The sequence below is a fragment of the Drosophila subpulchrella genome, unplaced genomic scaffold, assembly GCF_014743375.2.
Source record: "Drosophila subpulchrella strain 33 F10 #4 breed RU33 unplaced genomic scaffold, RU_Dsub_v1.1 Primary Assembly Seq418, whole genome shotgun sequence".
NCBI classification, from domain to species: Eukaryota; Metazoa; Arthropoda; class Insecta; order Diptera; family Drosophilidae; genus Drosophila; species Drosophila subpulchrella.
In genome coordinates, this window is record NW_023665634.1 from 42,247 (window position 1) to 56,328 (window position 14,082).

Below are 14,082 nucleotides of genomic sequence, written 5' to 3' on the forward strand. Positions count from 1 at the left end.
AACTTCGGTCACACTACATAGAATAAGATTTTTCGACTTGTGAAACTCTTAGCCGATCTGAGTACTAGGCTTTAGATCTGATGTCAGGATTTCATCAAATAGAACTCCAAGAAACGTCTAGAAATATAACATCCTTTTCCACGAGCAATGGCTCCTATCGCTTCACGCGATTACCGTATGGTTTAAAAATATCGCCAAATTCTTTCCAAAGAATGATGACAATTGCATTTTCAGGTATCGAACCTTCACAGCCATTCTTGTATATGGATGACCTAATTGTCATCGGTTGTTCAGAAAAGCACATGATTAAGAATCTTACAAACGTTTTTGATTTATGTAGGAAACACAACCTTGAACTGCACCCAGAAAAGTGCACATTTTTCAGACACGAAGTGACCTTCCTTGGACGCAAGTGTACCGACAAAGGTATTTTGCCAGACAGTATAAAAAAAACGATGTAATAGAAAAATACCCAGTCCCAACGGACGCAGACAGTGCTAGAAGATTCGTTGCATTTTCAATTACTACAGACGTTTTATTAAAAAAATTTCCGATTACTCAAGACACATAACTAGATTATGTAAAAAGAATATTAAATTCGAATGGACAGATGAATGTCAAAACGCATTTGAATACCTTAAAATTCAATTGATGAAATCCACACTACTGCAGTAACCAGATTTTAATAGAGAATTTTGTATAACAACAGATGCAAGCAAACAAGCGTGTGGAGCTGTTCTTACTCAAGATAACAATAACACCCAGCTACCAGTAGCCTATGCATCAAGATCATTTACTAAAGAAGAAAGCAACAAAAATACAACTCAACAAGAATTATCAGCTATCCACTGGGCGATAAATCATTTTCGACCATATATTTATGGAAGACATTTCACAGTCAAGACAGACCATAGGCCATTAACTTACTTATTTTCAATGACAAACCCGAGCTCAAAACTAACGCGAATGAGATTAGACTTAGAAGAATATGATATTACTGTGGAATATCTTAAGGGAAAAGACAATCATATAGCCGACGCACCTTCAAGAATAACTTTAACGGACTTAAAAAATATTCAAACGAATAATACAATTCTGACAGTCACTACCAGAAACCAAAGTAAACAGAAAAATTCCTGCGCAGGAAAAGAAAAAGAAAAAACAGATTTGCCTAGGCAAACTTCTCAGCCCAACGTATACGAAGTCATTGTAAATGACGAGGTACGAAAAGTAGTGACCTTGCGAATAACAGATTCACTAACCTTCAGTTCCAAAAAAAGTTTCACTTGTGAATCACCCTGTGAATCCCGTGAAACATGTCCTCTTGCACAAGTGAAGAACAAGTGACACTCCATATAGAAAATTGTATGGGATGTCCGCATTTTCACAAGTGAAAATTCAAATGAAAATTTTTCGAAGTCCCACGGGATTTCACTTGTTCCTTATACTCATTTGTGTGACACGTCCCAAAAGAAATCACTTGTGTAAATCAGAATTTTTCCAATTAGTTTTCACTTATGAAAATATAGAATTTAAAATACATACATCTTTAATTCCTCTTAAATTCATTTTAATTAGATCGTATTAATCCGATTTTCAATTAAGGGACAATAATTGTTAGTATTTCTGTTTTTTTGTTCAGTTAGTTTGTTTTTCACGTTCTTCATCGCCTTTCTCAAACATTTGTCCGGGTCCTCGGAGTCCTTGGCCAACGCTCCTGAAAAAATGTATGGGCATATGATTAAAAAATGCGTTTTACTTGTTTATATGTATATTTACCTTTTAGAGCTGTGTATAAAACATTTGCGGGACTTTTTCTGGCACAAAACATTTCATCATCCACTTTCGGCCAACGGAACCCATTTAATACCTTTAAAATTTACGTACTTTAAACTAAGATCAATGCACAGCACCTTAAACTTAATGTAGCTCTTACCTGACTTTATTATATTAACTTAAAGAAACGATTAAAGTAACTCTGCTGCGCACAATTAAAATGGATGCTTCCCTTTCAATCACTCAAGCAGAATGCACCAAGACTTCGTCTCACCCCTTAACTTGATTTCTTTTGTTTTCTCTACTCTGTTGGCGCGTGCCACTGCACCTATACCATGTCTTAGGCGAAAAATATTCGACTATATAATTTTTACTTTTTGAGTAAAAAATAAAATATGAATTTTTTAAAAATGTTAATACTAAAATGTTTTTAATATTTAAATAAATTTTAACGGACTAAATTTCCATAACTAAAATAAAAAACAAGGAAGAACGCTATAGTTGAGTACCTCGACTATCAGATACCCGTTACTCAGCTAAAGGGACCAAAAGGAAATGGAGATATGCAAGCAGCAAAGTGGGCGTTAGAGTGGGCGTGGCAAAGTTTTTTTTGGATCAATCGATAGGTATTGACGAGACCAATACATTTCAGTTAAAATTTTGTATCTAGCATAAAAATTGTGGGCGCCACAGGCTTGGGCGGCTTGTGGGCGTTAGGGTAGGCGTGGCATATTCGCGTAACAAAGTTGCGCTGCGCTCAAGCCTACGGAATCTAAATCTAAAACCCATTTCTCCATCTTTGATATTTTCCGAGATATCCGCGTTCATACTTACGATTTTTTGAAGTTTGTGGGCGTTAAAGTGGGCATGGCAAACTTTTTTGGGTAAATCGATAGGTATTGATGAGAACAATGCATTTCATTTAAAATTTTTATTCTAGCATCAAAACTGTAGGAGCCACAGTTTTGGGCGGTTTGTGGGCGTTAGAGTGGGCGTGGCACTCTGCTGAAAGAAACTTGCGCTGCGTAAGAAGCTCAGGAATCTGCACGCCAAATCTCAATAGCCTAGCTCTTATAGTTTCCGACATCACAGCGTTCATCCGTACGGACAGACAGACGGACATGGCTAGATCGACTCGGCTAGTGATCCTGATCAAGAATATATATACTTTATGGGGTCGGAAACGCTTACTTCTGCCTGTTACATACTTTCCGACGAATCTAGTATACCCTTTTACATTACGAGTAACGGGTATAATAATATTGTAATAAAAATGTACAATAAGTATACATAACATTATAAGTAAATTCAATTTACTTAATTTTACTATAATCAAATAGAGTTTACTTTTATAAAACAATATTTGTTTTTTTTCGATACACAATAATGCTCCCAAAATATTAGGGCATTCACATGTCGCTGCTCAACGAAAAATTTTCCGCCGAAATGTTAGTCGCTAGCCGAACATAACGGATCGGCCGAAATTTGTCTCTAAGAGCACCGAGTGCAGGCAGATTATAAGACAAAGAAAGAGAGGGGACCTCCGAATATCTGCCTCTCTTTGTGGCACGATCGTTTTCGTGGGCAGTCTTCTACGCTGCGCCGACTTCTCTGCTGACGTCAACAGCGGCACAGCGTTTTAGGCACAAAAAAAAACAAAAAAGCTTTTTGCCTTGAGCCATGTCACCGCGTCCCTATTGCAGAACTGAAGGGGTATGTTTACTAAAGCATGAAAAAAAGTTAAAGCAAGACTTGATGTTAGCGACATGTACACCAATCGAATTCCTGACTTAGGTCAGTTCTTTCAAAGGCTTGAAAAAGGTGCCGGTATACTTAATATTAGCAAATTCAAAGTGGCACCGAGCGAAAGACACTATATCAATAGAATCATTCAAGATAATGGGCAATAAAATATTACAATTTCTAGGAGTAGCGCTACTCAAGCCGGTGACCCTATTATCAAATAATGATAAAGAGAAAGAAGCATTACTGTTTACATTCCATGACGATCCAATACAAGGAGGTCATACAGGCATAGCTAGAACATTAGCAAAGATAAAAAGGCATTATTATTGGAAAAATATGACCCGATTTATAACAAATTATATAACTAAGAGTTAGTTTTAGGTAAAACTTCAAATTTACCTCAACATTTTAATAGTAAAGACAAAATAAAAAAGCTATATAATATAGATGACTACGCTAAAGAATCTAAGTTACGACTAGAACAAGCATTTAAGAGAGCAAGATTATTGTTAGAATCTCATAAAGAGAAACAAAAAACAAGGGAGAACGCTATAGTCGATTACCTCGACTATCAGATACCCGTTACTCAGCTTAAGGAACCGAAGGGAAATGGAGATATGCAAGCAGCAAAGCGAGATTTAAATGCGCCACCTACCGGCGGTAGACAGATTTAAGCGTTATGGGCGTTAGAGTGGGCGTGCAAAATTTTTTTTTGATCAATTGATAGGTATTGACGAGACCAATACATTTCAGTTAAAATTTTTTATTTAGCATAAAAATTGTGGGCGCCACAGGTTTGGGCGGCTTGTGAGCGTTAGAGTGGGCGTGTCATATTCGCGTGACAAACTTGCGCTGCGTACAAGGCTACGGAATCTAAATCTGAGATCCTAATTCTCTATCCTTGATAGTTTCCGAGATATCCAAGTTCATACTTACAATTTTTTTAAGTTTGTGGGCGGTTTGTGGGCGAAAAAGTGGGCGTGGCAATCTTATTTTGGGTCAATCGATAGGTATTGATGAGAACAATACATTTCAGTTAAAATTTTTATTCTAGCATCAAAACTGTAGGAGCCAAAGTTGATGGGGGATTGTGGGCGTTAGAGTGGGCGTAGCACGCTGCTGAACCAAACCTGCGCTGCGTGAGAAGCTCAGAAATCTGCACGCCAAATCTCAATAGCCTAGCTCTTATAGTTTCCGAGATCTCAGCGTTCATCCAGACAGACGGACGGACGGACAGACGGACAGACGGACGTGGCTAGATCGACTCGGCTAGTGATCCTGATCAAGAATATATATACTTTATGGGGTCGGAAACGCTTCCTTCTGCATGTTACATAATTTCCGACGAATCTAGTACACCCTTTTACTCTACGTGTAACGGGTAGTCTACGAGTTCTCTACGAGAAAAACAGTACATAAGGATAGGTTAAAAATTTTTATTTCATAATCACTTTAATTCTCTTATATATATATGTAACGTATGGTCATACATAAATTAAGAACCATACTTATAATGGAAATATAATACAAAATAAAAAAAAAACAATAAAATAAATAATACTCTCTGTTCGGAGCAGATCGCCAGCGCCTAGTCATGCGCGCATAGGTGTACGACGGCATCTGCAGCGCTCTCTGCTTATCTTTCGCCTTCTTTCTTATACGACTAAAGCTGTCGCTTATCTATTCAGCAACTACTTTGTAAGCCTGCATATGTCTATATGAAGATCTTGGAGCCAAGCTTTTTACACATTCACAGTCCGTCTGCCGCTCCGAATAAACGCTATACATTTTAATATAACCTATTCGTGCGTTATTAATTATAAGTCTAAGGGTGGCATTGTTGTCTTCCCCATAAACATTTGGTGACCCCGACGTGATATCAGCTTTAATCGGAGTCTGCAACACGGTCTCGCGATTGTTTAATATAGTTTAAACAAACGCTTTGTTTCGCTGTCGATATCGTGCATTCGGTCACAAACATACGAACATACATACATATGTGCATATAAAGGTGCACAGCCGGCCGTTGGATTTTTTGTACATTTTGCGCTGTGAAAAAACACCAAAACTGTGTTGTGCAAATAATTCTTAACAAAGTGAATCGCATTTAATCTTTGTTAATAGCGCATATTACATATATATATGTACATATAGCCATACATACATTCGTTTGCCAGTTACATAATCCGCTGTTGCTAGGCAGGCAATTTATCGGCAAGAACAACAACAACCAAGTTAAAGGTTCCGTTGCATCTCGGCTACGCTTGTTAACCTTCACGTTTTCGCGGTAAAGGGTATACGGTGTTTTGTGCCTCTAACGTGGTCGGACATTTTATTTTACTTCATTTTCATATCATTTTTTTTTCTTTCTCGTGATTGAAAAATGTGTGATACGGAAAACTCGGTTCGGGCTCAAAATGAATCCACAAGTGTCGTCGACTACTACCGAGTCAAAGCCGAATCTATTTTGCGGCAAATGAGCTCGATGAAATGCTATTTAAACGCTGATGCGGTTAATCAGTTTGACGAAGCTGATTTGCTGGCGCGAATGGAATGGATCAATTCCTTAAACCAGGCATTTGATTCTGCGCAGACATCGTTGGAAAAACTGGATTTTGCAGAGATCTCGAGCGACCATCGGATTGAATTTGGCGAGGTTTTCATGGATGTGAAGACGAAACTAAGCCGAGGCTTGGCTGCTCATCGCAAGTCACAATTGCCGGTTTCAACCGTTGCAAATTCAACATCTATTGACATCACTAATAATGCGGGTCTTTCTTTTCGATCTAGGAAGCCTCGGTTGCCAAATTTGGAAAGTGCTTTTTTTAATGGATCCTACTCTGAGTGGCCGGATTTTCTTGCGACTTTCACTACGGTCATCGGAAATGATGATGAGCTAAGCGACATTGAAAAATTACAATATTTGCGTTCGAGTTTGGGCGACGTGGCTCTGGAAACCATGAGCTCGCTCGAACCCTCGAATGCTAATTATCAAAAGGCTATGAATTTGCTGGTTAATCGGTTTGATAATAAAGTTTTACACTTTCCGGCACACGTTTAGGCAATAATCGGTTTAAAGGGTGTCGAGAAGAGATCGTCGAAGGGTGTTCGGCAGCTTAACGATTGCATTAATTCGTATCTGCGAGCAATTCGAACCCTGGCCACTACGCAACAAATTTTGGATGGACTTTTAATTCACATCGTCACTCGGAAACTGGATCAGAGGACGCGGGAAAATGGGAAGAGGATTTGTCGATCACTGAGCTGTCTACCTGGGATGCTATGGAGTCGTTTTTGGAAAAGAGGTGCAGGATGATGGAAAACTTGGATTAAGCCTTGGTAACGCAAACACCAGGCCAGCAGGTGGGAAAAAACTTGCACAAATATAACCAAAATACACTTATTGCTTCTGCTACTAACTCAAATCATTTGATATGTTTATTTTGCGATGCACTTTGCCAAAGTGTTTTCGATTTTTAAAGCAAAGAAGTTTCACCCTTGCCGCAACTGCTTGCGCAAGGGGCATAGTTTGCAGTAATGCAAGTCGACTCACTGCAAGTATTGTCGCATGAAGCACCATTCATTATTACACATGAACCATGACCCATCCGCAACATCAACCTCATTTTCATCTCAATCATGCGATCCATCCTCGAGCTCTCAGCCATTACCATCTACTTCATCAGCATTAGTATCATGTTCGCATACATCATCGCATCCTGATCATCATTTACCAAGCCCTCCACCCAAAACCTTAAATATTTTGTCGATCGACTACGTGTTGCTTCCAACTGCTATTATCTACGTTAGAAATAGAATTGGAGCATTCATGCCTTGCCGAGCAATTTTAGATTCGGCCTCCCAGCTAAACTTCATTATCTCTCGCTTAGCTAGCCAACTAAACTTGAATCATAGAAGATCGCAAACGTCGATTTCTGGGATAGGAGAATCTTCCATGATCTCTGATAAGACTGTCGATATTCTTGTGCAATCACGGGATGCAAGCTATCGTGCGGCATTCACAGCGGTTGTGACTCACAGTCTTACTGATTATCAACCCCATTTCAATATAAATGCAACATCGTGGAGGATACCGCAAAACATTTCACTCGCTGACCCTAATTTCAATCAATCACAACGAATCGACCTTTTACTCGGCGCTGGGTTGTTTTTCGAAATAATTTCTATGGGACAAATTCATTTGGATAGGACTTTGCCAACTCTTCAGAACACCAAGCTTGGTTGGATAGTCTCTGGAGGGTTATCATCGAACATGCCAACTCATAAATCGGTTTTACAAGCCAGCATCAAGCACCCAGCTGATCATTCCGATGACACACTTGCCGCTATAGTAAAGCGATTTTGGGAAATTGAGGACTTCACTTCGTCTAATCCATCTTTATTGCCGGAAGACTTGCGATGTGAGCAACTTTTCACTGAAAATTGCATTAGACTTGGAAACGGCCAATACTCTGTTCGTCTCTTGTCCACTTCCGGATTCGAATCTTTAGGTGATTCTTATTGCTTGGCTCGTCGTCGTTTCAAGAGTTTGGAAGCTAAATTAGATGGAAACCCAGCCCTGAAAGCTCAGTATTCAGCATTTTTGAGGGAGTATATCGATCTAGGTCATAAATTGTAACTAAGGAACCGCCAGAAACATAAGCAGGAGAGCACGAGTACGAAGCTTCGTGTCGTTTTTGATGGATCTGCTAAATCAACTTCTGGTAGCTCTCTGAACGACTTATTTCTGGCAGGACCAACAATTCAACAAAAAATCTTTAATATACTGCTTAGCTTTCGATTTTTTAAAGTTGCCCTTTGTGGAGATATCTGCAAGATGTACCGTTGCGTGCGTGTTTCGTACCCGGATGATTTTTTGCAGTGCATCGTTTGGAGAGAAAGCTCAACGGAAGAGTTGAGTGTTTTTAAATTGAACACGGTGACTTATGGAACCAAGCCAGCTGCCTTCTTGGCTATAAGAGCCATGCATCAATTCGCTTACGATGAGGAGGAATCATTTACTATTGTAGCAAAAATTGTTCGTAGAGATTTCTATGTGGATGATTTAATATCACTCAGTTGAGGAGGTGAGAGAAATTCGTCGTCAGGTGAGGGAACTACTGTCGCGAGGCCACTTTCCAATTCGCAAATGGTGTTCGAATGAATCAGCAGCCCTGGAAGGAGAGTCTGAATGCGACAAGGAGCAGTTAATCAAATTTCACGATGGATCGGATGTCGCCAAGGCATTGGGACTAGTCTGGGATCCATCTTCTGATCAGCTCCTATATCATTTTTCTCAACTGCCAACCAATCAACGACCCACTAAGCGGGTTGCATTGTCGACGATTCTATGATCCACTCGGTTTAATAACTCCTATTATCACAAAATCTAAGATTTTTCTGCAATCTCTATGGAGTGCGAACGTGAGTTGACCTCACAGTTATCGGTCGTACAGAACTTAAAATTCCCACGATTCGTAGTGCAACCAAGGGCTTCCGTTGAGTTGCTTATGGAGCGTGTCTATACTTGCGATCGGAGACCAATGGAGAATCGAAAGTCCATCTGCTCTGTGCCAAGTCAAGGGTAGCTCCATTGAAGGCCTTAACAATTCCAAGATTAGAACTTTCCGCAGCGCTTTTATTGGCTGAGCTAATCGTAAACGCCAAGAAAGCCATAGATTTCTATTGCACCTTTCATTGCTGGTCGGACTCGTCCATTGTGTTGGCGTGGATTCGGCAACCTCCGAGGGAGTTTAACGTTTTCGTATCAAACAGAATCGCGAAAATTCAGGAGATGACGAAAGACACGTCTTGGCATCACGTTCCTACAAACTTGAACCCGGCAGACGTCGTATCGCGAGGATGTACCCCAAGAGAATTGTTGGAACATTCCCTTTGGGCTAACGGGCCTCCATTCCTTCTGCAAGGCTCGTCAAATTGGCCGTCCCTGCTAGACTCAGTAAAGGATCTTCCAGAGCGCCGTTCTGTGGCTCCAATTGGGGTCGTTTGCATAGACAGTTCATCAAACTGCAAATTCCTCAACTCTTTCGATAAGTTGCAGCACGTATTTGCATACATTTATCGATTCATTTCAAATTGCAGAGCCAAATCTGCGCCGTTAAAAGGTCGACTTTCGGTGGAGGAGATCAAAAGGCAGAGGCCAGAAATAAGGCACCCCACAAGTGCTATATCGCCGTCTTTGTCTGTTTTTCCACGAAGGCTGCTCATTTGGAAGTGGTCTAGGATCTCACGACGGATTCTTTCATCGCAGCGCTGAGGAGATTCATCAGCCTTAGAGGCAGTCCGCGTACCATTTGGAGCGACAATGCTACAAACTTTGTCGGTGCAAAGAGAGAGCTTGCCGAGCTGAAAGAGCTCTTTTTGAGCGAGCAGCACACAGCATCGATATCTTCCGTCTGTTTAGCTGATGTGATTGATTGGAAGTTCATCCCTCCGCGTGCCCCGCACTTCGGCGGTTTATGTGAGGCCGCTGTGAAGTCTGCTAAGTTTCACTTCTACAGAGTCGTCGGTGCATCCATCTTAGCCATCGATGAATTAAGAACTTTTGCATATGAGATTTCTGCCATCCTTAACTCCCGTCCACAGCGAGTATTTGTCCCTACTTCAAGAGAGGAGCGAGTGGCGCGTCGAAACGTCTAACATCAAGGTTGGACGCATAGTTTTGCTGAAGGAGGACAACGTTCCACCCTTGAGATGGCAGCTTGGGTGCATCCAGGAAGTCATACCCGGCGGGGACGGAGTCATCAGAGTAGCTGTGGTCCATACAGCTACGGGTCTGATCAAGAGAGCCGTCGCCAAGCTAGCCGTTCTGCCCATCGATTCCGAGATAATTGGAACCTTACCTCTTCCAACGGGGGGAGTATGTTCGGAGCAGACCGTTGGCACCTGCAGCGCTCTCTGCTTATCTTTCGCCTTCTTTCTTATACCACTAAAGCCGTCGCTTATCTATTCAGAAACTACTTTGTAAGCCTGCATATGTCTGTATGAAGATCTTGGAGCCAAGCTTTTTACACATTCACAGTCCGTCTGCCGCTCCGAATAAACGCTATACATTTTAATAACCTATGCGTTATTAATTATAAATATAAGGGTGGAATATTTGTTGTCTTCCCCATAAACACTTTCTGATTCGAGAAAAAAAAGTAAAAAAAAATAATAATAATAAATAACACTTCCTAAAAGAAAAATAAATATAGTAAGAAAATAACTTCGTAGAATTACGTTATTTTTCAAAAGGAGGGAGATGTAGTATGTTCAGTGCTTTTTGCTTTGTGTTGTACGTTTTTAGATTATATTGTCGTTTTATTAATTTATTTCTGTGTAGCATGTTCACATATCGAATGCACACTGTACTCAGTGTTATGCATTAATATAAGTACCTGTCGGTCGTCATATGATATATTGTAAGGATGCTTTCTCGGCCGGGGTACAGATCTCAGTCGGATCCAAGAGTCCTTTACCAGAAAATTTGTAAATCACCGAAACACCGGACTAGAGGGTTCCACTCCACAGGGGAACGGGTAGCTTTGAGGGGAGTCTTCACCGGAGGTCCTTATTTACGTCGAGGAGGAGGCAGATGACGTTAGTTATGCAGAGTCCAATTCCTGGGCTTCGACCTGACGGGCTAGCCGGAGTCTTGTACTTCGTGTCAGAGGTGAAAAATCCACTGGGCTGGACCTTCGGGCGATGCCAAGCCCGGAGAATACTTTGCGTTCGTAAGTTTTGGGTCTCGCGTCGGAGGCGAAAAATCCACCGGGCTGGACCTTCGGGCGAGGCCAAGCCGGGAGAATACTTGGTGGGCGTTAGGTAGCACGAGGGCGGGGCCGCGCACGAGCCCCAGAACGACGAAGGAGCTAGGATTGCGGATAAGTGTCCACGCGCAAATCCCAAAACTACGGAAGAGACAGGAAATACTAGGATTCCGGATAAGGCGGGAAGGGTGTCCACGCGCAAATCCCGAAAGCTACGGAAGTGGCGGGAAAAGTAGGATTACGGATAAGGCGGGAAGGGTGTCCACGCGCAAATCCCAAAAACTACAGAGGTGGCAGGAAAATTAGGATTTTTGGATACGGCGGGAAGGGTGTACACGCACGAATCCCAAAATTACGGGGGAGGCAGGAAAACTAGGCTTGCGGATAAGGCGGGAAGGGTGTCCACGCACGAATCCCAAAACTACGGAGGAGGCAGAAAAACTAAGCTTGCGGATAAGGCGGGAAGGGTGTCCACGCGCAAATCCCAAAATTACGGAGGAGGCAGGAAAACTATGATTGCGGATAAGGCGGGAAGGGTGTCCACGCGCAAATCCCAAAAACTACAGAGGTAGGAAAACTACTGGACCGAACGGGAAGGGGGTCCACATTCAGGTCCGGAGCAGCAATGTGAACGGGGTAAGCTTAAAACGAGAAGTAAACACACGATCGAGAGGTGCAATTATATATTCTTATTAATATATTCTTATTCAATTTATCCTCACTCGGGTCCGCTACACCGTTTTGAGCACATAAGAACCTGGTCGTACTAACCTCAGCTGACTTGTTTATATGTAAATGTGTATCTTGAAATCGTCCGCGTAACCACCGCGTAAAACTTGGTCGCCTTCGGTTGTCGGAACACGCGCGATAAGGCGTCCAGGCTGGCCTATGCTGCGATTCTCCACCGGCGGAAAAGCTCGAGGAGCACACGTGGTTTTCGAAGCCTCGCTAAGCCGTGTCCAAATCACACGTCTTACCCGTTCCGCGATCCCGAGAGAGAGACACGCCACGATCACCGCGTGACCCTCTTCCATTTTCCGGCCTTTTCCTTTATTCGGGATTTCAAGTATTTTCCTACTACTGGTATTTGCTCCTTTGCTTTTCTAGTACTTAACATGTCTTGATGAACTATCGGTTAGCGTGGCCACCCCGGGTTCTAAACTTAGCTATAACTTGTTTATTCTTAATTCGACTTAAAATTTATTGTAATTCACTGTATTTCTCTTAAGGCTATTAAAAAAAAGTAGTACTTATTGTGGCGCACGCGCCTTCGTCACTCCCCCCCTTTCTTCCCGCGGCGCAATGTAGAGGCACCCGTCGTCCTTGATGGTGACGATGAACTTATAAGCGCCCGCTCCGACGGCTATTCGCACTCGACGTCCACGACCGATACGGGTAGCCACCTTCGACTCTATCTGCCTTATGACGCGTCGGGGTAGGCAGCGTAAATTGTTGCCCCCGATCCAACCATCTGGTAGTGGGCATAGGTCGCCTTCCGTGTCTAGCGACTGGTCTACCTCCGTCGCGGAATGGGTGATGCGCTCGCTTCGGTCGCCGGCTGCACGTGCCTGAGAACCGTGTCAACGGTAGGCTCGGGGAACCTAACTCCCGACAGATCCGTGAAGACTTGCTCTAGCACCTGGTTCTCCCATTCAGTGAGTGGTTCGCCAGGGTGGGCGCAACTGGGGGCTCGTTGGGGGTTCCCATCTTCTCGCGTCGTGGACCAAAGGATACTCCCGCTCTCCGGGCGAGAACGTTCGACGTAGACTCTGGAGGGTATGGTTTCGGCATATGGAATAATTTTCTTTGTTCTAAAATAAAAACTGCACATTTTGAACAAAACTCACAAAATTGAAATTTCACACCTTCGCGCACAAGCAGTCATGAGCAAGGACTCGAGGGTAGGGGGTGAGATTCGGGTTCGTGGGTACACACGTTCACTTTCTCCTGCTCATTCTCAGAAGATAACGAGGGGTCACAATATTTGAAATGCAATAAAACGGGAGGGTTCCGTGGAATACCAAACACACTGATTATGGGATGAGTATACGCTTGCAATTAAAAACAACTCATACAAAATACATTTAAAGCCGCCTAAAAAACGTACGCAACCGCTTTTAATAGCTACTTACTGCGAACGATCGGCCTCGAGGTTACCTCCTTTGCCGGCTTCTAGTGTCGGGCATGGGGGTGAGGATGGAGGTTCGTCCGCATATGGCCCTTGTGCGGGTAGCCCAGGTACCTTTATGAGCACCGAGCGGACGTCGATGCGCATGAGCGACACGTGTCCGGCGTATCTGCACACCTGGTCCTCGGTCGTATTGTGGTAGAAATGTTCTACGTCCGGGAACCGTGGTTGTCTGGGCCGTGAATACCTCGGATGGCCGGCCCGGCGATCGCGCCTGGTCCACGGACAGTCCTCCTCCGATTCAGATTGTCGCGACTCGGCGTAGTACAGCTCCCCGGGCCGTCGTCCTTGGGGATGACCGTGCGGTGAGCTGTATCCAGAGCGTGGGGGTCAACTGAATGGGTCAGAACCGTGGTCGGTGGCGTTATCCTCGTCGTCGTCGAGGCGGTACGAGGCTGGTGGGCGCGACGTTGGCTGGTAGCATCGCCGCGACTCCCCGGGTCGGGGACTCCACAGACCTCCACGAAGTCCAGCAAAGTGTGGGTCGCCGGGATCCTGGGAATCGTCGCCGTCCATTCCCATTGAGCTACCCTCGGCTTCACCTTCGGAGGTGGGGAACTCCTCCTCCTCTTCTTCTTCTCGGCCGTCCCCGTAGTTTGC